Genomic DNA, 15939 nt, shown 5'->3' on the forward strand with positions numbered 1-15939 from the left:
CAGTCCAGGTTCTTACCACTACCCCATCTCAGAGTGTTAGGGGCTGTGCCCCCAGCTGCTCCTCAGCAGTCTTCCAAGTGCAAGCCCTGCCCAGGGGTGGAGCATACAGCTCCCCCAGAGGACCAAGCCCTGATCCGCACCCAGCCAGTCTACCTCTCATCCTCCTCCCGGGCACCATCCTCAAGGAAGCTCCCCTCAACATTGCTCTAGTGAGTGAGGGTTTCTAGGGCATAGGAGGGAGAAGGGGGGGCGGAGGAAGAAGGAACCAGGTAAGCAGAGGAGGCTGGGATAGAAACAAGCCTGGAGAAAGAGGGCAGCAGAGAGCCCTGGGGCAGGGGGCGGGGAGGGGGAGAAGGACACAAGAAACACAGAAATAGAGGAAGCGCTAGAGACAGAGAGAAGAGGAGCGATGAAGAAAGAGAAAGAAGAAGATGGGAGAAACGGCAGTGGGAGGTGGGGAGAGAGAGACAGAAGGGAGGGGAAGACACAAAGAGAAGAGGAAAACAGAAAGGAGAGAAGGAGCAGCTGGGCAAGAGGAAGAAAGGAAGGAAGGAGGAAGGGGGCAGGAGATGGAGGAAAGAGAGGAGGCACACAGAGCAGGGAGGAGCATGAGAAAGTCGAGAAGACAGAAAGGCAAATAGGAGGTCAGAGAGGGAAAGGGCCTTGGGGAAAAAAAAAGAGAGAGAGAGACAGAAAGCAAACCCGCCCACCGAACATTAAATACCTAACAGGAGATGACAAATCAAATGGGAATTACTGCGGTAAAAACATAATTAGAAACTTGATTGAAGTTAAACAGAATTTACATAACACTGCAAATTAACTTTACACGGAAACTATTCACTGGGAAGGCAATGAAAAGGCATTTCATTAGTAATCTATATTTAAACAATAGGCACAATGGAGCCTTCTGATGAGGAACTTGGTGCCTGCAACCAGAGTGAGTGCCAGAGCCTGCGGGAAGCCTGAATGTAACGGGCGCTCCAAGCGGAAGTGGGCAGAGTTCAGGGTGGATACCAGCGCCTGCTAATGGGGGCTGAAGGGTGGGCACAAACAAGCCAGGCAGGGACCGAAGAGGGCTGGATCAGGCTCTGGTGCAGGGTCTGCCCTTAGCTTGCTACGTGACCCTGGCCAAGTCCCTTGCCTTTTCGGGTCCTCAGTTTCCTCACCTACAAACAAGGAGGTTGGAGAAGGGGTTTACATGAAGGTGCTGTACTTGTGAACATTCAGCGAGAGCCCTAGAAATAGCAGAGGGCAGTGGTTTAGAGCTTTGGCTTGGGAGTTGGATGGACCCTGGTTCAAAGTCCTGCCCTACCACCTACTAACTGTGGCATCACGGCCCTGGTTTCTCCTTTATTCAGTGGAGATAAGTCCATTCCTGCCTGACTTCACCCAGGCAGTGGAAGAGTTTAGAGACAGAATGGGGAGCGGGGGAGGCTTAAGAAAAGTGAGACTAAGGGCCCAGGATTACTCGTCCGATCAGCCTGGCACAATAATGAGATTACCTGCAGCATTAGGGCACTGCCTCCTGCCACCAACCCGTGACAGAGTCACCCATCATCAGAGTGGCTTCCAATGACTGCCCCAGTCCCTGATGAGGAAGGAGCATGACAGCCATCTCTTTCCTGAAGGCGGAGGATCACCATGCCCCAACCCAGGCTCCACCGATTCTCAGCATGGGAGGTGTCTCCTGGGCCTTTGCTGAGCCCTGGTCACGCAGACACGCTGGACCTCGCCCCGTGGCTCCCCTTCCCTGGAACGCACGCTGTCCTCCGTGGCCCGTCCAGCCTGCACACCCTGCCCAACACCCACCTAGCCCGGGACTCAGGTGGGGCAGCCTCTTCACCGTGGCCTCCCTGACCAGGCAGTGGCCACTCGCTCCGCTGAGCATCCACAGGCTCACTGTTACACTGGAAACTGCTGGTTCTTTTGCCTGTCCCCCACCACCCCAGCTGGACAGCGAGCTCAAGAGTGGGGATCCCCCTTTGTTGTTTCTGTGCACCCCTCCCGTCCCCTGGGATTGGGTTAGCTGAGGTGCGGGTGCTTGGTAGATGCTGGCTGATGTCGGAGTGGTCAGGGGACACTTCCTAGAGGAGGTGGGGCTGGAGTTGGGCCCTGAAGCAGGAGAGGGTGGGAGATGACCCAGGATCTCTGCTCTTGAGGGAGAGGTGGGGGACCTAGGCCAAACCTCAGGTAGAATAGGGGGAGCAGCATGGAGACTCCATGTTTCTCCCAGAGCCTCTGGGGGTGCTCTTTCCATGTCCTGCCAGAACAGGATGGCTGCAGCTCCCAGTCATACCGCTGGGGTGGCAGAGCTGGAATTTCACCCTGGGCTTTTCAGATGCCAAGCTCAGGCTCTTGACCACCAAAAGGGTGTGCCCAGGAGCTGAGCAAGAGAGGGAGCAGCCTGCGAGCTCCTGAGAGACAAGGGACTACATCTGCTCCTCAGAACCCCACTCCAGCCTGCATCCTGGCCCAGAGAGACACTGCCGGTGTTTGCGGTAGAGGCCGAGAGAGAAAGACAGGGATGAAGGGGGGGAAGAGGTCCCATAAGCAACAACACCATACACAAGGTGAAAACCCACACCACACACAGACACACACACCACACCCACCCACACCACACACACACATACCACATGGACACACACACCACACCCACCCCACACCACAGACACACACCACACAAACACACACCATACAGAGACACATACCACACCCAACTAACACCACACACACCACACACACAGACACACACCATACAGACACACATACCACACCCACCCCACACCACACACATACCACAGACACACACACCACACCCATACACACCACACAGAGACACCCACCCCGTTATCACACACACACATCACACAACACCAAACACACACCATACCCACACTCACACACAGACACACATACCATACACAGACATACCACACACACCCCACACCACATCACACACAGACATAAACAGACACATACTATATACCACACACACCGACACGCATACCATACGGAGACACATACCATATACCACACACACACCATACAGAGACACATACCATATACCACACATACCAACACACACACACACCATACAGAGACACATACCATATACCACGCACACGCCATACAGAGACACATACCATATGCCACACACACTGACACACACGCCATACAGAGACACATACCATATGCCACACACATGCCATACAGAGACACATACCATATGCCACACACACCGACACACACGCCAGAGACACATACCATATACCACACACACACCATACAGAGACACATACCATATACCACACATACCAACACACACACACACCATACAGAGACACATACCATATGCCACACACACCGACACACACGCCATACAGAGATACATACCATATACCACACACACCAACACACACACCATACAGAGACACATACCATATACCACACACACGCCATACAGAGACACATACCATATGCCACACACACTGACACACACGCCATACAGAGACACATACCATATGCCACACACATGCCATACAGAGACACATACCATATGCCACACACACCGACACACACACCAGAGACACATACCATATACCACACACACTACACACATCACACAACATCATACACACATCACACTCACACAGACACATATCACACGCACACAGCCCACACACCACACATACACCGCACCCCACACACAAACACAGGCTCCTGACTAAAGGCAGAGAGCTCTAACTGAAGAGATACTGCCAGTCCAGGAAATTTTTAGGTTGACACTTAGGGATTCAACAGGGAACTGTCGGGTGCCCTTCGCCCACAGAACATTTGCTCCACGACTCAGAGGCCAGTGACTGTCCTCAGTCTCCCCAGAGCTGGCATGTAGGGAAGGGCCTGCTGTGCCCTTCGAGGCCCCTGTGGGCAGGACCTGAGCTGCCACCTAAAGTCCTGTATTTTGAGACAAGTGTTCCAGGCAAGGGGGAGGGGAGCAGAGAGGCCAGGAGACCTAGAAGTTTCTCAGAAGAAAATGCACACCTCACAAACATCAATCAGGGCAAAAAGGTCGGCTGGGGCCAGGGAGAGCGGTGACAGGGAGGGACAGGCATGGACATGGCTCATTCACAACCATGTGTGCCCGGGGAGTGTAGATGGTCTGATCCCTCCTTCCTCCCCAGCACCTCTCTGAATATGGCCCATATCAGGAAGCCTCTGAGCCTTTGTGCATACTGTTCCCTCTACCTGGAATGCCCTTTCCCCACTTTACGCAGCAAGGTCTTCCTTGTCCATTAACAGCCTGCTCTGTCCCTTCTCCCACCTCCCTGCCTGGGCCTCTGGGTCTCCTTTACTGACAACACCCCCCCACCATCATCCCTGCCTCTCAGGGCTGGGTGCCCTGTGACTCAGCCTCAGGCTTCTGATCTCTATCTCCATCATTCCTGAGCTGATCTCATCCAGCCTCCTGATTTTCAACACCACCTCTAAGTGACAACTCCCAAATTTATCTCTCTAGTCGGGGCCTCACTCTGCCTTCCAGACTCATATATCCAACTGCCTACTCAACCTTTCCACTTGGATGGCTCAAAGGCATCTCAAACTTACCATGTCTAAAACAACTCGCGGGCTTTGCTCAGCCCACCCCGGCCCCCTGCCCCCACTTCTCCTCTATGGTCAGGCCAGCTAAGCACATGACCACCTCTGTTCTACCTGTGGCCCCTGTCCCATACCCAAGGGCTTTTCTTGACTACCCCCTGCTGCTCTCATTGTTAGTTGCTGTCGAGTAGATTCCGACTCATGGTGACCCCATGTGTGCAGAGAAGAAATGGTCCATAGAGTTTTCAAGGTCTATTTGGTGTTTAAGACTTTTTGGAAGCAGGTCTCCAGGCCTGTCTTCCAATGTGCCTCTGGGCAGGTTTGAACTACTAATCTTTTGGCTGGTAGCCAAGTGCTGAACCATTTATCCCACCCAGGGACCTGCCACTCTCAAACCCTACCTCTGATCCACCAGCAGCCTGTCTGGTCTGTCTTTGAAACGTATTCAGAATCATTTCTCACCTCTTCCACTGGTACCGTCCTTGTCCAAGCTGCCATCTTGTCTCCCCCAGCCGTCTCCTACTGCCAACATATGGGGGTCCCTAGATCTCTCTGGTTTCATTTCCTACCCCTCACTTCACTCCAGCCACCCCGGCTTCCCTGCTACTTCCTTAAACAGGCCAAGCACGTTTCTGCCTCAGGGCCATTGTGCTTGCTGTTCCCCCACCTGGAAGGGGGGAGCCTTATATCAGGTTCGCTCCCTCTTTGCATTCAGGTCTCTATTCAATTGTCACCTTATCAGAGGTATTCCAAGACTGCCCCTTGTCAAAGAACACCTTATCTCACCCTATAGCCCTCACCCTATATTCCTTTACCTGACTTCATTTCTCTTCTTAACCGTTAGCATCCACTGACATATTATATATTCACTTACTAGGTATTTATTGTCTAAGTCTCCTCTTGAGAACACAAGTGCCAAGAGGGCAGGAAGTTTTGTCTGCTTCATTCACTGCTATATCACCAAGGCTTCAAGCATTTGGGAAATGAATAAAGGAACAATGCTACTTCCTCTGGGAAGCCGTCCCTGAATGCCTACCTGCAGAACCGGCACATGGGCCCTCCTCCCCTCCCCTCCCCTGCACGGTCAGACATCACACATGCCTTACGGCTCTGGGATGTTGTATCTGACTCCATTATAGACCGATCCCTCTCAGGGCAGGGCTGGGTTGACTCCATCTTCAAAACCCAGCCCTCAGTCCAGTCCTAAGGAGCCCCAGTGGCACAACAGTTAAACACTGGGCTGCTAACTAAAAGATTGGCCATTTGAGCTCGTCCAGTGCTGGCACAGGAAAAAGACCTGGTGATCTGCTCCCATGAAGATTACAGCCTAGAAAACCCTGAGGGACGTTCTACCACGTTATATAGAGTCACTGTGGGTCAAAGTCAGTGGCGCCTAATAACAACAGTGCAGGCCTGGCCTAGCGTAAGAGTCAGTGAGTATTTCATGAGTGAACTAATGAGTAAATGGAAGGATGGTTGCATGGGAGGACGGATGGATGGATGGATGCATCAGTGGGTGGGAGGATGGATGGGTGATAAGTAGATGAATGGATAGGCTAGTGGGTAGACTGACAGGTGGATGGATGGATGGATGGGCAGATGGGTGGGTGGGCCGGCGGGTGGATGGATGGATGGATGGATGGACAATGGAAGGACGGATGGATGGGTAGATGGATGGTTAGATGGGAAGACATATGACAGGTGGATGAGTATGTAAGTAAATAGATGAATGAGTAGATGGGTTGATGGGCGAGTGGCTGGATGGGTGGATAAGTAAATGGATGATGGTCAAATGGGTAGACAGATGGATAGGTGGGTGGTGAGGGGGTGAATGGTAGGATGGTTGAGTAGATGAATGGACAGATAGATAAAAGAGTAGATGTTCTTCAGGACACTAGTGAATGGCCCCTGGATCTCCCAACTGTTTCTCCAAATACTCACTCATTTTTTTAAGATCTGGCCCAAGTCTTGGCTCCTCCAGGAAGCCCTCCCTGACTGCAGCAGCTGCGAGGTTCTAAACAACCTCTTCTTAGATCCTTCGAGCTATCCTGTGGACTCCAGCACTTGGCTGCCCTGTATCTGATACGAACCCTCTCAGCTGTGGCACCTGGAAACCTCACTTCTACCCAACCAGACAGGCTGCCACAGGAGGGAAGAACACACAGGTGACACCTGTCACAGCAAGGCTGTCCCTAGTGCCACGCAGAGGACAAGGCCCGCGGCAGGCACACAATGAAGAGTGGCTGGTAGGTAGCTTGGTCTCCACAGCTGTATTTCTCTGGGGAAGACAGATCAGACCAGTGCTGCGGCTTTCCAACTTTTTTTTAAAGCAGTAGTACAAGCGGGGAAGCAATAGGGCAAACAGGATAAAGCTGGGCTGCTCTGGTGTGATCAGAGCTTGCTGTGTGATCCCCAGCAGGCCCATTACTGCCTGTGCCTTGGTCTCGTTGTCTGAAAACGCAGATAATTATTCTTGCCCAGGGCTGCCAGGGAGATGTTTTGGAGTTTCGAATGCTGCCACAGGGAGACCACAGCCACACCTCCAGCGGACCTGTCTCCTGCGTCAGAAAACCCTCTCTTCTCAAGCCCTGGCAGGGCCCTGGTGACCTTGGGGTGCCGGTGTTGCTCCCACAAGGGCCAGGACACTTGGCTCCAACCAGAGGCTGCTAAGATGGCTCAACTTTAAATACTACTCAGACCTAACTGATTCACAGAATCCTCGAGAGTTGGAGCAAATGGGAGACCTGAGTCCAGCACCCATTTTAGAGATGGACAAACTAAAGCCCAGAAGCATTTTGTGTCCAATATGGATACCACAAGGTCCCTGGTTGGCGCAAGTGGTTTGTGTTTAACTACTAACCAACAGGTTGGTGGTTTGAACTCCCCCAGAGGTGCCATGGAAGAAAGCCCTGTGAACTGCTTCTATAAAGATTACGGCCAAGAAAACCCTACGGAGTGGTTCTGCTCTGTAACGTGGGGTCGCCGTGAGCTGGAATCGACTCGATGGCAACGGGTTTACGAACACCACACAGGAGTTACAGAGAAACTCTTCAGCCAGGTCCAGAAAGCCTGGGAGAAAGGGTTCTGGCCCAGCCCCATCACTACCCAGCTGTCTGCCCCCTACCCCACCCAAGTTCCGGGTGACGGTGGCCACATGGCCTGGACATCAGGGTGCCAGAGGTCTGGCGTTACCTTTCTGGATCTGGCAGCTCAGGGATGGACGGTGGCTCCCTCTGCTCACAGCCCTCGCAGCATCGGTCTGACGCCAGTGGGTCTCCCGCTCTGTCTGGGCACAGAGAGAGAGAGACGGGCATGACGTGAGGAGCCAGGGACGCAGGCCGAGGTCCACTTCCCTCCCACCTCTGTCCCCAGCCACCGGGCTAATCTCTATGGCCTCCCGGATCACTTAAGCACGCCTGGGACGCCTGATTTATCAGCGCAGGCTGTGTCCTCCTGGCCTCACCACGATCTAAGCCAACAACTCCTAGTGGATTCTCTTTCTTTTTTTTAACATCTAAGTTTTGTTTCTTCTGGGGCTTGGGGGCTTTGTGTTGTTGTCTTTTCCTTCTTGGTGAGAAGAGCAGAAAGTCATTGCCTCCCTAGGCAGGGCGACAGGGAGAAGCTGTTGGGGGTATTTTTAGCCACTGTACAAAGCCCTTCAGGGCTCTGCTCTCTGTGCTTCGGGGAATTATCTCACACCGCGGCCGGCAGCCACTTCCAAAGTCACACTCTGACCCCTGCCTGAATTCTTTCCTCATTATGAATCACTCAGCAGACCTCTGGCCGGCTCTGGGAGCCCTGTTATTTGTGCAGGAGCCCCTCAGAAAAACAGCTCCCTCCCTGCTGCCTCTCCTCTCCTAGCCCCCTTCTGAGGCACCGCTCACACTCCAGGCAGGAGGCCCAGAAATGGAACTGAAAGCGCCCGGAAACCTGGTGGTCATTCATTTTGTGTTCTCCAAACTTCAGACCTTCTCTGCCCTTCCTGACTCTTGGTCTGAGCTGAGTACCACCTGTGTGATGATTTCATTAACATTAATCTTCAACTCACTTTTTTTTTTTTTTAACTTCAACAAATCTCTCCTTGGCCAAAGCAATCATTCCCATGAAAAAACTGATTGGACATGCTAGTTCTATATTTCCAACATGCCTTAATAAATACATAACTAATGAAACAAAAATACATGTTCTTTCTGGTGCTAATTCTAGAATCTTGCCACGAATCACCAGGGTTCTGCGGGCCAAGCTCGCTATCATTTACCAAAGCGAGGTGTGGGGAGGATTGGGAGGCTGACAGGGCCAAAGCCCCATCAGGAGTCCAAGAATCAGTTAGCAAATCAGGCCAGGGGCGGTGAGGGGTCAAATCAAGGTATGCTGGAATCTTTCAGTACTATCCTCTCTTTCCAGCACTGGGCAAGACCATTCTTTTCCCCAAACTTTTTTGCTGTAAGAATCTAGGGAGTTGGTAAAAGGCCTCTTGAGGAATTTGGTGTCGCGTCCTTAATGGAGGCTGCAGCCCAGGCAGAGGCCCGGGGCCCAAGATGATGTCTTTTCCCAGCATTCTCTGAGGCCTCTGGCTCACCTCAGCCCCTTTCCATCAGGCCACACACCCCCACCCCCCCAGGCTGGAGCTGGTCTGCAGGGGCTGAAGAATAATCCTCTCTCCAGTTAGATGTGGAAATCCAGGACACACCCCTAAGTTCCACAACCTGAGCTCTCAGTCCTCTGGCCCAGTGGGCACCTGGGGCAGCTCTGGCCCTCTCTGGGCCTGAGCCCCCCTGGGTGTGCCTTGAGGGACAGGCCCTGACAACTGACCGTGGAGGCCACGAAGCTTTCAGGCCTCACAAACTCTCTGTGCCCTCCCCTGCTCGGCCCTCGGGTTGGGGACCCTGGCTGGGCCTCTGTTCCCGTGCCACGGCTGCCCACCCCTCCCTCTGAGAACAGGATGTGGGTGTCAGGAGGTGAAGGAGAGCATGGGGGTCGGGTAGGGAGTGGCCTCGGGACTCGACTTCCTGAAGCCAGATCGGTTTACCACAGTCAGTTGAGCCCAGGACCGCACAGCTGTGAGTTATAAATGTCCCTGTCAGAGCCTGGCCGAGAGGCCCTGCTGCGGGTGGAGGCGCCAAGGCCATGGCTCCCACCCTGGGTCTCCCCACCAAGGCCCCCTCCTCCAGAAGACCCTCCCCAGTGCCCAGTCCTCATGACCTTTGGGTTCTCTTGACACCTCTCTGAGGTGCAGATGCGACAGGGTCTAAGTCCGCCTTTTTCTGCCCACTCCTCACCCTTCCAGGTGCGAGTGAGTCTGTGGTCCCAGCTACCTCAAGAACTCCCAGCGGGCAGGGGCCATGCTGTGTCCCCACCCAGCACTAACCTTGGGGTTTGGCACACAGCCAGCTACCCCCAATGGCCTCAGAGACAACAGTTCCAACTCAGCAACCTGTTTCCCATGGCCTCAACCGCCTCTGTGCCTGCCCACTGAGGGACACATATATGTGTGTGTGTGTCTGTGTACATACATATATATGATCACAAATACAAAACCAGGAATGGAAGAGCATATTTAAAACGAGAAAATAAATCACAACAGATTCTCAGACCCTAGGGATCCAGGCCCTTTTCTCATGACACCTCTTTAAGCAATTTACCAGAAATGCTTACATAGAAACACCCTGACTGCAATACGCTGCTCCTCCCCACTAAAACACTCCATGGCTCCCAGCAACTCCCAGTCCTCGCCAGGCCCCGCAGGAGAGAGACTCCATGGCTCCCAGCAACTCCCAGTCCTCGCCAGGCCCCGCAGGAGAGAGACTCCATGGCTCCCAGCAACTCCCAGTCCTCGCCAGGCCCCGCAGGAGAGAGACTCAGGTGCTAAAGCTTCATGGGATTCCTGGTAAATTCACTTCTGATCATAAAAATAGTGACGAAACTGATAACGACAACGCCTAACACGGATGAACCTTTACCTGGTACCTTTACCTGGTACCGCGCTAAGTACTTTACGTGAATTAATTTATTTAATCTCACCACAAGCCAGTGAGGTAGGTACTAGACCCATTTTAACTGATAAGGAAGCAGACACCGAGAGGTTAGGCAATCCACCCAGGGCCACACCGGATATGGAGCCAGGCATCCTGGCACTGGCACCGGTGTGTGTCCTCAGCTATTTCTGGTTGCCACCACTCTGGAAGGTGCTGTGAGAGCTTCCTCTTCCTGCGAGCCTGGCACAGCAGCAGAGGCCAAGGGCCAGTGCTGAGCCAAGCCCCATTTTGATGGAACCGTTCATTCATTCCACACCAGTGCATCAAGCGCCCGGTACTACAATCTTGGCCTGTCTGCCCGGGCTCTCCAGTGTCTTCTCCCTGGATGAAAGTGGGTGTCACCTGGGCTTTCTGGGACTGGGGTTCCCAGAGATGAGCTGGGCCCACCTCAAGGAGTCCCAGAGGGAGGGGGGAGGGTTTGCTGAAGACCACACAGTATGCTGTCCAGCTCCCTCATTTTAGATGCAAAAAAAGGTTGGAGAGGGGAAGGGGCTTTCCTAGCAAGGGTCACCCAGCGAGTGTCTATTGGGGACAACCTCAAACTCCATGTGAGGTCCACGGTTAGCCTTCTGGAGGGGCAGGGGCGAGACAGGCCTCCTACAGCCCAGGGGTGGCCAGGCCTGGCGGACATCTAAGGGAAGAGGCAGCGTGCCTTTTGGCCTCCTCAGAGGGGCGCCTTTGTTTTCTCTCTTTGTTTTCCATCTGCCCGAGGCCCCAGCGGCCCTCCAGGCTTCCCCCGATTGTGTGCACGGTGATAAAAGTGCTGGTGAGCGGGAGATCTCTGGCGGCAGTGGGGTCGTCTCACAGACACCCTGGCGGCGGCAGTGGAGGCTGGAGGGGGGCCCTGGGCCCAGTATCGGGCTTGCTATTAACTGCACACTGCTCCAAGAAGGGCTCTGCATGGGGCCTCAAGGAATCCTTTTAGCAACCCAGGGGAGCAAGCACAATTGCAGCCTTTTACAGAGAAGGAGGTGAGCCTGAAGCTCAGGAGGGCAGCAGCCACCTCTGGAACCCTGGCCTGTCCACGCCGGGGCTCCAGGATTTCCAGCAGCCCAACCCTGACCCTGACCTCTCTGCTGCCAGACAACATGCTGGCCTTGAGAAAGCCATTCTTCCTTTACATCTAGAACTGGCCATTTTCAGATTGGTCGGTGAGGGAAAAGCAGAGGGTCAACCACTGCGTGGGGAGGCCAGCCAGCCATGGGGGCCCATGGAGCGACCTGTCCACACTTGGTCACTCCGTGTGAGATGGGCAGTTCCTGGCTTCCCGGAACACAAGTGCCATTTACACTGCCTTCTGGACGTGCAGGTGACTCATCTCTCTGGGCTAACTCCTCCCGACTGCAGGCTGGGGCAGTGGTGCCCTGCAGGCCAGGAACTCACCAAACCTGCGCTCAGGTCCTTGCGGACACTGACCGCACCCACCTGGCCTTCTGCTCTGGTGTTCCCAGAACCTCCCCGAGGGTGCCCCCAACTTCAGTTACTAGATGCCTTAAGTCACTTCCGTGTTCCACATGCATTGTTTACTTATTCTTATTTAAACTTTTTTATTTACACCAATCACTTTCTTTTTATTTAGCCTGGGCTGAAGCAATATCGGAAACCCTGGTGGTGTAGTGGTTAAGAGCTATGGCTGCTAAAAAAAGGGCGGCAGAACAAATCCACCAGAAGCTCCTTGGAAACTACGGGGCAGTTCTACTCTGTCCTATAGGGTTGCTATGAGTCAGAATTGACTCGATGGCAATGGGTTTGGTTTTAGCAAAGCAATATTATCTGTGAAATCATGTGTTTAGTGTATTAATTACAGATATTTTTCTAATTCTGGGTGTAGGGCTTAGATAGGGTGTGGGAGTGTCCTGGGAGGTCTGGGTCCTGCAGAGACAGAGAAAGGAGCAGGGAGGGGAGAATGAGACAAAGAAGGAGCAAGGGAGGGGATGGGGTGAAGGGGAGGGGAGGAGAAAGAGAGACACGAAGGGAGGAGAGAGAGAGAACGGGGAAAGAAAGAAAAGAGGGAAGGAAACAAGAGCGGGGAGAGAGAAAGTCAGGAGAGTGCACAGAGGGGCAGTGGGGGCAGGGCCTGAGAAGCTAGAGGAGCAAGAGGTTTTCAGAAGAGCACACAGAGGGTCTGGTTTGGGCCCTGGGCTCAGCCTTCACACCAGCCTACCCCTTTCCTCCGCATGGGCTAGAGTTTGGCCCCGATACTTCTCCAGCAGCAGATAACGCCATCTCACAGCAAATTTCTTCTGGGAACAGCACAACACAGTGGGGTGAGCACTAGAATGGGAGTCCAAACACCTGGGTCAGGACCCATCTCCTAGCACTGTCTTGCTGGGATGCTAGAGCTCTCCTGGCCTCCGTTTCTCCATCTGTACAGCTCTACCAGTCATAAGGCTGCAGCCACCTGACACCCAGGGGTGCCTGGGGCTCCAGGTGACTCCTGGGCCTCCCATGGGGCCCACTAATCCCCGAGTGGACCTCCCTCTGACCCCCTCCTCTCACGCCTGATTGGGGGCCCCCCCCCAGAGGTGTCTGGGGTACAAAGGGGAGGCAGGGCTGTCCTGGGAGACAGCTATAAAATTAGATAATCAGCTAATCACCAGCAAATCAGCATCCCATCTTTACATAGAACAAATATAGTATTTACGTAAAAGTTGTTAGGAGTTCTCTCTTTTTAATTAGCAGAAATAAATGCAAAATGAATGGTAATTAGGCAGCTGATGGATTCGGTAGTACAATTATGCCTACGGCAGTGCCCCAGTCCTTAAGCACTGCGTGCTCCCAGGAATCAGAGGAGCCTATTTATATAATTTATTTATAAAACAAAGTTAGCAGGAACAGAAGGGCAAGGCCTGGGCACTGCTGGGGGAGGGGTCTCGGTTGCAGGGCAAGGCCCTTGGAGGGGAGGGAGCCGCAGTACCTAAGGAATGGGTGAGGGTGATGCTTAGCACTGGGCTGTGAGAATGCACCACCAAGGCCCCCACGTGTCTATTTCAGGCAGGAACTAGTATTGGGGCCTGACAGGAGTCGCCTGGGAAGGGCCTCCCCAGGAGGAAGCAGGCTGGAGCTTGCGAAGGGGCTAGGAGCAGCTGTTCATCCACTCTTGTCTGTCTCTATCCCTTGCCGGGTCTCATCTCTCTTCTTTGCTGGCCCTGTTCCTCCACTGACCGCTTCTCTGTGCTGCATCCTGAGCCCCAGAGAGGAGGGGGAAATCAGACCCAGGAGGAATGCATTCCAACGCAGTGGGATTGAATAGAGGCTTACTCAGACAGAGCTGTGAGAGCACAGAGGTAGGAGTCCAGAGAGGAGGCAGCCGGGAGCAAGAGACATGAGTAGGGTTTTGAAGAATGCGCAGGAGTTTTCTGGGAAGGTGGGAAGCAGCAAAAGGACCTCCGTGCGCAAAGGCGGGGCGGTGGGAAATAGGGTTGTGTGACTGCAGGAGAGCATGCAACAGGGGTGCAGAGGCCGGAGAAGTAAGCAGGGTCCAATAGCGGTGGATCTGGGTTGCCAGGCTAAGAGTGTAGACTTGATCTAGAAGCTGCAGAAAGGTTTGCACGGAGGGAATAGGGCAGCCCCTTTCCACTCTCAGTTCTTTCCTGACCTTCCCCTCCCCCACCATCCAAGCCAGGAGAGGGCCCAATCGACAGGCCATTAGAGGCAGCTGGTCCAGCTCATGGAGCAGGAGGCTAACCTGATTAGGAGAACAGGAGGTTTGTCTGCAGGGAGGCCAGGGAGGGGGCCTGCTCTGTAGGCGAAGGAAGGGGGGCAGCCTGGGCCACACTTAGACCTCCTGAGTGAAGGCCTGTCTTCCCCAGAACAGAAGCCCCGAACTGCTCCCGTGCCCCACCCCTCTAGCCAGGCCTGGGGGGCAGGGGAGGAGCACTGGCCTCAGAAGCCTGTCCTCCCCAACCCAGACGCAAGCCCCAGCCCGACACCGCCTTGTGGGATGACCTCAAAAATGGCTTCCACCTCTGAGCAGTCTTATCTCCCCAGCAAAGGCTGAGCTGAAGTCGGGGAGGCAGGTGATCAGCCCCCAGGCCCGTTCCTATAGCGCTATGGGCCTGGGTTCTCAAACCACCTTGGCATTCAGGCAGGGCGGGCCCTCTACAGTTTGGTGCAGTCCCTACTGCTCCCTCCTGCCTGGCCCCAGCCCAATTCACACACGTGTGTGGTCCTGGCTGCAGACAGCTGAGCCCACACCTCAGGATGATGACCGGTCAGGCCCTTCCAGCTGATGACCTGGGCACCTGGGCTCAGGCAACAAAGCCCAAGGGTGGGTGAAGAGATAGCAGGGTTGTGTCAGAAAGGCTGCCCAGTCCTGACCCGTGCAGGAGCCCTGAGCCAAGAAGCAGCCCTTCCTGGCCCCTGACTTGGTCTGCTGGCCTCTAAATTAGGAACAATGATACTTGGCCAGTGTGTGGCAGTAACCTAAAAGGCAAAGCCCTGTTTAACCATGACTTTGAACATCGGTTCTCCCGAAGGGTCTCACTAAACAAAGTTCCTTGCTGCTCAGCGTGGACAGTGACGAAACCTCAGGAAGCTGCCCTTTAAAAACACAGTGTTCAAATAACCCTGGACCTAGCAGCCCCGTCCACATCAGGCATATTTCTGTCTCGAAATGGTGCCTGAGCCGTTATCTGCTGTCACTCTCAGGAGCGCGCTCTGAACTTGTAAGTGAAGACAAAGATCACGCTGCACCACTTCTCGGCTCTGAGTTTTGCTGCTGCCTTTGGCCAAAATCAATAAAAACTTCAACTCAGACTGTTTCACCAGAACAAGGGGCCGGGCCCTTGCGGTGACACCCTGCCCCTAGGGGGTGCCCAGGGTCTCTTTTCATGATACAACTTCAGTCCTGACTCCAGGCAGCAGCTAAATAGAGGGGGTTGTGAGTGTTGGGGGGAACATAAGATGGGGTGCAAAGGGGGCCACGTGGCAATGCTCTAAGTGCCTCTCCAAAGATGATCCTGGTGCTATTCATCAACTGGTTTTCAGGGCTGTGAAAAATCAATGGCATTTGTGCTGCAAACTCATCATTAGGACAGGAGAAACTCTGCAATGGAATTGATTTGTTTAAATATAATAACACAATTTAACAGAGAAGCATGGGATGGGGGAGGGGCCCCAGCAAACAAAACACCACGCCACAGCTCAGAGACCTGGACATGAACCAGCCTTTGAAACCCTTCCACCATGGCTCCTAAGCCCTGGTGCCACCCGGCCACCAAGGAGGCCCAAGTGGGCGTGTGCTACCCCCTGGCACCAGGTGCTCAGGCCTGGTCTCACAAATGCCCCTCAGCAGCCTTGT

General features: G+C 53.9%; 1 protein-coding gene across 7 annotated transcripts in view; it reads right to left on the reverse strand.

Annotated features, from left to right (window-relative positions):
* Positions 1-15939, reverse strand: part of ZMIZ1 (zinc finger MIZ-type containing 1) — a 258230-nt gene that overhangs the window by 179192 nt on the left and 63099 nt on the right. For 5 of the 7 annotated variants that reach the window (XM_049855859.1, XM_049855860.1, XM_049855861.1 and 2 more), the window contains exon 3: positions 7795-7888. The gene's annotated coding sequence lies outside the window, so the exon portion shown is untranslated. The remainder of the gene's footprint in view (positions 1-7794; positions 7889-15939) is intronic. The other 2 variants (XM_049855858.1, XM_049855863.1) reach the window with 1 other exon arrangement.

The sequence above is a fragment of the Elephas maximus genome, chromosome 16 (genome assembly GCF_024166365.1).
Source record: "Elephas maximus indicus isolate mEleMax1 chromosome 16, mEleMax1 primary haplotype, whole genome shotgun sequence".
In the NCBI taxonomy this organism is placed as follows: Eukaryota; Metazoa; Chordata; class Mammalia; order Proboscidea; family Elephantidae; genus Elephas; species Elephas maximus.